Source organism: Dromiciops gliroides, chromosome 4, assembly GCF_019393635.1.
Source record: "Dromiciops gliroides isolate mDroGli1 chromosome 4, mDroGli1.pri, whole genome shotgun sequence".
Taxonomy (NCBI): Eukaryota; Metazoa; Chordata; class Mammalia; order Microbiotheria; family Microbiotheriidae; genus Dromiciops; species Dromiciops gliroides.
Genome location: NC_057864.1, coordinates 356020897 through 356031624, shown reverse-complemented (window position 1 = coordinate 356031624; position 10728 = coordinate 356020897). Strand labels below are relative to the sequence as shown.

General features: G+C 37.9%; 1 pseudogene; it reads left to right on the top strand.

The window, feature by feature from the left end:
- The first annotated feature begins 6416 nt into the window (after nt 1–6416).
- Nucleotides 6417–6884, top strand: LOC122756365 (annotated as a pseudogene).
- The last annotated feature ends 3844 nt before the right edge of the window (nt 6885–10728 follow it).

Genomic DNA, 10728 nt, shown 5'->3' with positions numbered 1-10728 from the left:
TCCCAGAAATACACTGATCCATGACAATCCCAAAAGACTTATAATGAAGCATACTATCCACCTCCAAAGAAAGAACTGATATTAATTGAATACAGACTGAAGCATGCTGTTTATCACTTTCTTTTAAAAGATTTTTTTCTTTTGAGTTTTCTTATATAAAATGCCTAATATGGTAATGTTTTACATAATAAAATAGAATATATTTGCTATATATTGATGGATGAATTCCATAGCTTGTCCACACAGATGTATGGATAATAGGCATTCTTCATACACTTGTTTTTTCCTATGATTTCCCAGATGATTAGGCAAAATCTTGTGGATTCTTTATGATCCCATTTGAGAAACTGAAATATTCTAGGTTTCTATACAATCGGTGCAAGGTCATCTGTAAACAGGAATATCCAGAAGGCTTCTCCATTTATAAAGAATGCCTCTTTGACTTGTACTCTGATTTAGACCTCTTCTATGACTCTGCTGGACACCTTTGGCCTAATTATTTTAAGCCTCAGTTGACATTAATGATCAGAGGGTCATCAAATGAAGTTACCTCTGTTATATCTTTTTTTTTTTTTTTTTTTAGTGAGGCAATTGGGGTTAAGTGACTTGCCCAGGGTCACACAGCTAGTAAGTGTTAAGTGTCTGAGGCCGGATTTGAACTCAGGTACTCCTGACTCCAGGGCCGGTGCTCTATCCACTGCGCCATCTAGCTGCCCCTCTGTTATATCTTTTAAAGATTTTTGACATGCATGGGAGACAAAATGTCAAAAAAGAGGTGTTTTGCTCTATCAAATTAAATGTGTGTGGGTTTTTAGTAGCCAACATATTATAAGTTCAATGGGATCTTGAATTCTCTATATCTTTCAGTAAGTTGTTCAAGTGTTAAATATGTCTGTTGTGGCACATCACTTGAAAAAAGTCAGCCCCCTTGCCTGATGCATCATATTAGCCTGAGGCTAATCAGATGCTATTACCCCATTATTCTCTGACTAGTTTGTAAAAAAAAACAACAAAAAACCTTAACTCTCCCTTACTGGGATTCCAAAACTTTCTCTAGTGACTTTCCTTTGATATGCAAAACAACTTACTTCATAAAACCATAGGATGTCCCAACCCCTTTGCACCTGCAGCTGGGCTGTTCCAAGAATTGTACTCCTCTCCCTCTGCCCTGATACTCTATAAGAACCCAGCACTTAATCCCCTCCTTGGGTACCCCAGCACTTGCTATTTTGAGCTACCTGAGGCACAACTAACCTGCTTTCCTTGATTAATGATCATAATAACTTTTGCTATATTGGCAGTCTTCTCTTCAATTCAGGTCGACAACTCCATTCACTCCAGCATGTGTTTTTAGCAAAGGAGCAGGAGCATCAGGTTTGTCACTTTCAAATTGATCAGGCATCCTTTTGCACACACCTAGCTAAGAGATTATTTCAGTTCCTGTTCAATTTTCTCAGTAGGATAAAAGATCAACATTTCCTGGAAATCTTGGCACTTTGCTCTTCCAAAGAACAGTGTGTGTGTCTGAGGAAGAAAAGTGATTTAAGGGTGATGTAAAGGAATAGTACTAAAACTTAAGCAATTCCAAAATAAGTTCTCCATTAGGCATAAGGTTTAATTATGATCATACATGTCTAGTAGAAAAAAATGTCAGAAAGGATTATCTTACCTATCTCTAGTAGTTAAACAAGTATATATCCATACCTTATATAAAATAAGGTCTGCTTAAGAAGTTGAGAGAAGAAAAGGGAGCAGTTAAAATAATTGTTTTTCTTTCTCTCACATTTATTCTTTCTCCTTAAACCTCAACTAGCAACTTAGATGATTTTCTAATCTCATTAAGGCATTTAAGAACAGTTCTGGGTTTCCTGGAAGAGACAAATTGAGTTATTATTGCTTATACAATGAGTTCTGCTCAAATAAATTCAATAGCTTCATATAAAGTCGTTAGGCATTTCTATGGCTCAAAATATTTTATTTACATACAATCCCCACTTTAACTACATACTGCCCAGGGAACCTCTTCAGTACTATAGGATCATCAGGGATATAGTTTGCAAAACTCACCAAGGGCTTTTCCTGCAATGTCTGCCATAGGTTCAGAGAGAGCCCTAGGCAAAACTGTGAACCAAAGGGATGGGTGTATTTGGGCCCCACAATGTTTTTTAGTTTTTAATTCTCAGGAACATTTGCATTTCAGTAGAAGGCATTTATAATCCGAAAGTTTTCCAGATATATCAACCACGCATTTAGTCAATAAACATTTACTATGTACTGATTATGTTCCAGGTAATTATGTTAGACCCTAAGGATATAGATACAAATGAAACTGTCCAGCCCTCAGTGAGCTTTCATTCTAAAATGGGAGAGAACTTGTATACACATAAGTTTAACCCTGATAGGCTATAGACAGGTGGAGTTGTAAATGACTTTACTGCCCTGAATTGCTTTGTGTAGGACTCACTCCCTTCTAGGAGTATAACTTGGATGACAAACCAAAGGAAGAATCTCAATGGTCCTTAACTCCTTGGAGACATGTAAATATTCCTCAATCAGCTTATTGTAAATCCTTTAAATTCATTATAATGTATAACCTCGCTTAGTTTACCTATAAAGTTTGTTTGAGAAAGTTTGTTTCCTTAGAGGATGAATGAAATCGTGACTGTCTAAATTGTTCAACTTTTATGATGTTGAAGGAAGTATGGAATTATGGATCTATCTTCTCTTTAACTTTTTTGGCCTGCACAGAGGTAACTGGCAGTATTAGAGGAGAAATGAGGGTATGTTTGAGAGATGTTATTAGGATAGAATTGACAGATTGGATATGGGGTGTTAGAGAAAGTAAATAGTCAAAATGACACCAAGTAGGTGAGTCTAGGTGACTAAGAATATACCTCCTCCTATGAAAGGATGTCAATAGGAATAGAGATATTGCCAAGAGGAGAGGCTTTTGGGGGAAAGATAATGAGTATAGTTTTGAACATGTTTATTTTAAGATGTCTATAGGTCATCCAGTTCAATATGTCTAATAGGCAGCTAGAGATCTGAAACTGTAGGTCAGCAGAAAGGTTAAGGTTAGATAAGTAGATCTGAAAACTGTGTAACAGAATCCATGGGAGTTGATGGGATCCCCAAGTGAAATAGGATATAGGGGGAAGAAAAGAAATACAAAACAGAACCTTGGTGACACCCACAGCTAGTGGGCACAAAATTGTTGTTGTTATTGTTGTTGTTGTTGTTGTTGTTGTTGCTGTTATTGTTATTGTAGTAGTAGTTATTATTATTATTATTGCCAGCATTTAAATAGTGCTTAAGGTTTCATTTTATCCTCACATCACATCAATTTTATAGAAGAAGAAACTGAGGCAGACTTGCCTAGTGTCACATAGCTATAAAGTATATGAAGCCAAATATGAACTCATCTTCCTGTATAGCTAGGTGGTAAAGTGGATAGAGTGCCAGGCTTGGAGTCAGAAAGATTCATTTTCCTGAGTTTATATCTGGCCTCAGATACTTACTAACTGTGTGACCCTGGACAAGTCACTTAACCCTGTGTGCCTCAGTTCCTCATCTATAAAATGAGCTGGAGAAAGAAATGGAAGACTACTATAGCATCTTTGCCAAGAAAATCCCAAATGGGTTCATGGAGAGTGAGACACGATTTAAAAATGGGTAAACAACAACAACTTCATGACTCAAGATCCAGTGCTCTAACTGCCTCTAAAAATCCTAAGAGGGAGCTGTCAGAAGGTGTAATGTGAACTAAGAGAGTGAGCCGTGTCATGAAAACCTAGAGAGAAGAGAATATCAAAGAGAGTGTCAAAGGCTGCAGAGGTCAAAAAGGATGAGGACTGAGAAAAGGTCATTAGATTTGGCAATAAGGAAATCATTGGTAATATTGGAGAGCAGTCTCACTTGAATGATGAGTTTGGAAGCCAAACCGCAGAGTTAAAAAAAAGAATGAGAGGAAAGGAAGTGGAGGCCCTGATTGTAAATGCCTTTCTCAAGAAGGAAAGATATATGATAGCTAGTAGACATCAATAAATCAAGTGAAGGGTTTTTGGTGGTAAAGCCTTCACAAAAAAAAACATTCAAATGATAGAGGGTGGTGCTTTCTCCACCCATAATATGCTGGAATGCAAAGACCCCTGAATTGAGAGTAAAGAAGCATAATTTCTCTTCTCATTTCTCTTTCTAATTGCCCTGGGCAAAGAACTTTGTATCTTAGTTATCCTATATGTAAAAGAGAGGGATAGATTTAGAGGATTTAAGCATTTTATTTTAATATTCCCTGTTTGAATCTAATCTTCCATGACTCATTTTAAAAATCATCCCTCTTTATGATGAGGATTGATGGATGATGATTGATTGATAATGATGGCAAAACATATGGTAATTACTCTGCAGGGCTATTGTGAAGAAAATTCTTTGTCAGGTATAAGGTACTATATAAATGTTATCTATTACTGTTGTTGCAATAATCAACCTCATGGATTTTTTGTAAGGAAATATTTCTTTAAAGTAGTATATAAATGTAGTTTATTATAAACAAAATGATGAGCAAGATGCTCTCAGAAAAATCTGGAAAGACCTACATGAGCTGGGGCAAAGTGAAATGTACTGTATATGAAATAACAGCAATATTGTAAGATAATCTGCTGTGAATGACTTGGTTATTTTTAGCAATGCAATGATCTAAGACATCTCTGAAGGTCTTATGAAAAATGCAATCCATCTACAGAGAGAGAACTAATGCTATCTGAATACAGATTGAAGCATATTTTTGTTAGTTCCTTTATCTGAAGTTTTGTTTTTGTCTGTTTTCTTTCATAGCCTGGCTAATGTGGAAATGTTTTGCATGACTGCTCATATATGGCTTATATTGAATTGCTTGAGCTCTTGGGTGGGGGAGGGAAGGAGGAAGAGAATTTGGAACACAAAATTTTTAAAAATTGACGTCAGGGGCAGCTAGGTGGCTCAGTGGATAAAGCACCGGCCCTGGATTCAGGAGTATCTGAGTTCAAATCTGGCCTCAGACACTTGACACTTACTAGCTGTGTGACCCTGAGCAAGTCACTTAACCCCCATTACCCCGCAAAAAAAAATTGATGTCAAAATTTGTATTTTACATGTAATTTGAGAAAATAAAATTCTAAATATTGAAAAAATTACAAAAATATAAAATATATATCATCCCTCTTTGACCTCAAATTGAGTGAACAGTGTGATATGACAATTAGAAAAGCTCATTTGATGTCAGGTTGCATTAAGACAGTGCTAGTGTCCAGGACTAGGTAAGGGATATTTTTGCTGTACTCTACCCTGGTCAGGCCATACCTAGAGTTTTGTCTTCAGTTCAGAGCAAATTTTAACAAATACATTGATAAGCTCGAGACTGTCAAAAACAAAACAAAACTGGTGAAGGGCATATATCAGGACTTGTTGAAGGACCTGGGAATGTTTAGATTCAATAGCTATCTTCACATATTTTAGGGGATGTCATGTGAAAGAGGGATTAAACTTGTGGGAACAATGAGCAATCCCAAATTAAAGTGGGCTACTTTAGGAGACAGTCTCTTCCCCTTCACTTGGGGGTCATCAAGTAAAGAATAAATGACTATTTGGATATATTTGTAGAGGGAAGTCTTGCTTAGCTATATAGCTTAGACTAGACAGCCTCTAAGGTTTCTTCTGACTCTAAGATTGTGTGATTCTATGGTACTTCAAATCATAAAAGTTCAATGAAGTTGACACTAATAATATCTATGTCTTATTGGAAAGAACACTGTGCTGGGAGTAAGTAGATAGGCATTCTAGGTGTGATTCTGTGTGACCTTTGACTAGTTCCTTCACCTTTCTGTGCCTCACTTTTGTCATCTAAAAAACCAGGATGTTGGAAATAGAGCTAGGACCACAGGGAAACAAAGTAGACAGCCATCTAAGTTGTAAAATATAGGGTGAACAACAAAAGACACTTTTAAATATTATTTTTCACAAATACACATATTTTAATGTCAGATAATTCTATGATAAATAAACATATGTTTTGTGCAAGTCAAATGGACATGTTAAACAGTGAAATTTCAAAGCCAGGGGCACCTGGGTGGCACAGTGGATAAAGCACCGGCTCTGGATTCAGGAGGACCTGAATTCAAATCCAGCCTCAGACACTTGACACTAACTAGCTGTGTGAACCTGGGCAAGTCACTTAACCCTCATTGACCTGCAAAATTAAAAAAAAAATTCAAAGTCAGAGGCAGACAGTAACATGCAGGGCTGTTATTTTTCAAATCTTGCTTTGGGCATAAAAATACCTCTTCCTAGCTCAGTTTGGGCTAGATGATCTATTAATTTCTTTCTAAAGCTAACATTCTGCTCTTTTGCATCCACCATCAACGGGTGGACCCAGTGGCATGATGCAGATTTTCGTGAAGACCCTGACAGGGAAGACCATCACTCTTGAAGTCAAAATGTCTGATACTATTGAAAATGTCATGGTGAAGATACAAGATAAGGAAGGTATTCCCCCTGATCAGCAAAGTTTGATTTTTGCAGGCAAGCAATTGGAAGATGGACAGACTTTGTCTGATTACAACATTCAGAAGGAGTCTACACTTCATCTTGTTCTGAGACTTAGGAGTGGTGCCAAGAAGAGAAAGAAGTCTTACACCACTCCCAAAAAGAACAAGCATAAGAGAAAGAAGGTTAAGCTTGCTCTTCTGAACTACTATAAGGTTGATGAGAATGGCAAGATCAGCCGCCTTTGATGAGAGTGCCCTTCTGATGAATATGGTGCTGGAGTCTTTATGGCCAGCCATTTTGACAGACATTATTGTGGCAGGTGTTGTCTAACCTACTGCTTCAACAACCCAGAAGACAAGTAAATGTATATGTGTTAATAAAAAGAATTAACTATTAAAAAATAAAACTAACATTCTATCATTCATTAATTGTTTAATTCATTCATTCATTTATCAAGCATATCTTCAACAGTTTTTATAAAAAAAAATACTAGGTACTTTGGGGGAGTGGGAAAGACTGGTACAAGAGAAGTAGGAGATCCTCAGAAACTAGCAGTGTAATTTGGAACAGTGAGGAAATAAACTAAGATGACCTTTCTGCCTGAAATGGATGCTTAAAATGGAAAAGACAATCTGGAGGTGTCTCTGAGATGTAAATGAATCTCTGAGTCTTCTCTACAGTGGTGACCCACCATTAGGGCCTAGGTCACCAATTTTTGTGTGTGTGTGTGTTCTCTACAAAATGAAGAACAAAGATTAGAGGAGAGTGAGGAGGGGATTCCATTGTGATTGTTTTTGAACAGGAAGGTCAGAAACTCCCAGCTCAAATGAATGAAAAAGAGTAAGGAAAGCTTTGAGCAGTATTCATTTTTTGGAGACAAATGAAAAGAAAGGGGATCAGCCAATGAATAAGATGAAGCTAAAAGTAAAAAGTCAGGGCCTGGTTATTTCTGGCTTGTCTTGGGTCATGACCTTACAGTCCCACTTAGAGAGTTAAGTCCTTGAGGGTATTTGGCTTCTCTTTTTATCAGTCTCTTTCTCTTTGCAAGGTACCTAATAGTAAAAGAATTATTGATGATAGGCTCAAATAAGAGGTCAGATAGAATAAGATAAAATTTGATAAGAAAAATGAAAAGTGGTTCAATAACACATCTTCACAAATACAGGCTATGGACTGCATTACTAGACAAGAATTTTTGTGAAAAGGATCTGGGAGATTTAAAGGCTGCAAATTCAATATAGGTCAACAGTGTGACATAGCAGCCAAAATAAGCTAATCTTATCCCAATTTTCCTTGAGAAGCATAGTGTCTAGATCCAGTACTGACTCTATTCTACTCTGATCAGGTCACATCTGGTTCAAAGTAAGGCTCCCTCAATGATTAATGAGAACTTGCCAGGAACCACCATATTACCAGAAGTCCTAGTCACACTGCCCACTTCCTTTCCTGCTCACCCTCTAGTCTGTACCACCTCCATACCAGTTGCTTTGCCCCCTGGGAGAATGACTCCAGCCTGAGGCTTTGGTGGGTCCTTGTCAGGAACTGTCATATGAACAGAAGTCCCAGCCAGGCTGCCCACTTCCCTTCTGGCTCTGGCTCTGGTCTGCTCCACCTCCATACCAACTGCTTTGATCTAACCCAAGAATCCCCTCCCCCTTCCCCACCTCCCTTTTATGTATTGTCTTCTCCCATTACATTCCTTGAGAATGTTATTTTGTTTCTGTATTCCCAACAGTTAGCATAGTGCCTCATACTCAGTAAGCCTTAACAAGTGCTCTACTTATTTGTCATCTGTCTATCACCTATCACTTATAGGAGTGGAGGTCTGACAAGACAGTATGCTGTTAGTTAAAGTTCAGTGCTGGAATTATATTAGGCACTCATAGATTACTCAATAGTTAACATATCTGATTCACCAAGGGATAGAAAGTATAACAAGGATACTCAGCATGGGCAGATTTGATTCCTTGACTCCAAATGGGAAAACAAACAAACAAAAAACCAAATAACTGGTCAACAGAGCAGAGTGTGGTAACTTGCATGGTTTGGGGATATCAGCCATGTCTGAAAGGCTCTGACTCCATATGAGTGGACCTTTTTATGCTTTTAAGAGACTAGGAATCCATGGTGGTACTGCCAGAGATGACCAAAAAGCTTCTTTGAGGGAGATGCAGCTTAAGCCTTAAGCCCTTGGCCCATTCAATCCACAGGGATAGCTTTGTCATCTTTCAGGGGGAAAAAATTATCCTAGCTTATATGGGGTTGGAATATAAAATGTATGGATGGGGAGGAAAGTGTAATCAGCCAAGTAAGAAAGGTTGAAGGTAGGGTTTTAGATGCCAAACAAAGGAGTTTGTATTTTAATCTAAAGGGAAGAGAGCCACCCACTTCTTAAGCAGAAAATTGAGAAAGTCAGATCTATACTTTAGAATTTCTGATTTGCCATGGTGATGTATGGTGATTGATCAAAGAGGGCAAAGAGACTAATTGGGAGGCTATTTTAAAAAGCTGACATTTATATACTCTTAAAGGTTTGCAAAGCACTTTGTGCATATTATCTCATTTGATCATCAGAAAAACCATGTGATATTTAAATGAGAATAATAACTATTATCTACACTTTGGAGATGAGATGACTGAGGTCCATAGAGGTTAAGTGACTTGTCTATGGTCAAACAACTCAAGTATCTGAGGCAGGATTATTGCTTAGGACCTACTGACTCCAAATCCTTCTTTCTATCTATTATGGCGCACTGCAGCATTTCTCAGATCTGAATAACATTCTGTTAACAGAATTGAGAAGATTTGGCAGTTGATCGACTGTGGGTGAATAGGTAGTGAAAGTGAAGAGTTGAGAATTACTCTGAGGTCCTAGAAATCTTGAGAGCAAAGAAAAGTAGCAATGTCCTTGAAATTAGGAGACATGGATTTGGAAGAAAGAGATTAAGTTCTTATAGGGGATAGATTGGAATGGGTTAACAAAATATAGCATGATTACTGTACCTGAGCAACAACTTCAGGGTCGCCAGCGGGAAGACAGATGACGTGACTCCAAGGCTGTAGCCAGGATACTTATTAACAAACACATTAATCAAATAGAATGCAATGAACAATGTGTTTCAGTTAAAACTAGCCATTCCCTGTATAGAATATTTTGTTCCTGTATTCATCATTGTGAAAGTTCTATGCTACATTGTTTAAGTTTGTTCCACTGGCATAGGCATACTGACCATCTGGATGAATCTTAGAGTGCATATAAACTCAGGATCCTGTGATTAAAGTTTGTCTCTGGTACATGAATTAAGACCCCTGCTCTTTTCATCTGTGACTCTGGCAGGTTCTGTTTTAGACATATTGCTTTTGAAGTACCTATCCAAGTGAAGATGTCCCAGAGGTAGCTGGAGATGCAAGATTGGAACTGAAGAGAAGCATAATGGTTCATTAAGTAGACTTGAGAACCATCTGTTAGAGGTGATGATGGAACACATTTTAGCTGATGAGATCTCTGAGAGTGTGTGCTCAGGATGGACCACTGAGGATACCCACACATAGGGGGCAGAACACAGATGATGGTCTCCCAAAAGGTTTTGAAGAAGAGTAGTCAGATAAGAAGGAGGAGAACAAGAAAAGAACAGTGTTATGAAAATGAAGAGAGAAATGAATACCCAGAGCAAGGGAGTAGTCAACCGTGTCAAATGATGTAGAGAGGTCAAGGGTCAAAATTGAGAAAAGGTCATTGGGTTTAGCAATGAAGAGATAGCTTGTGAACTTGAGAGACATGTTTCAGTAAAGTGAGGGGGTCAGGAGTCATATTACAAAAAGGTCACAAACTGAGTGAGAAGTGAAAAATTGAAGGCAACTTGAAGATAACTATCATATCCCACCAAATATTTTTCTTTTCCAGGCTAAGTAGCCTCAGGTCCTTCAACTTGTTTTCCAAGAGGCTTGATATGAGATAGACAATATAATATACTGTATGGATAATGTGGTTAATGTGTTAGAGTTGGTCAATTGTAACCAAGCAGGGAAAGAGTAAGGGCCTTGGTCAGTTGGTGCCTTTTGGATACACACTCAGTTCTGGATAAACAGTCAATTGTGGTTCAGGCACAAGCATGATGCTCAGTTTGCCTAGCATGGAACCCACTGTGTACCCTACCATGTGGGTGGAATAGTCTTCTTTAATTGACTGCCTGAGTCTCTAAAAAT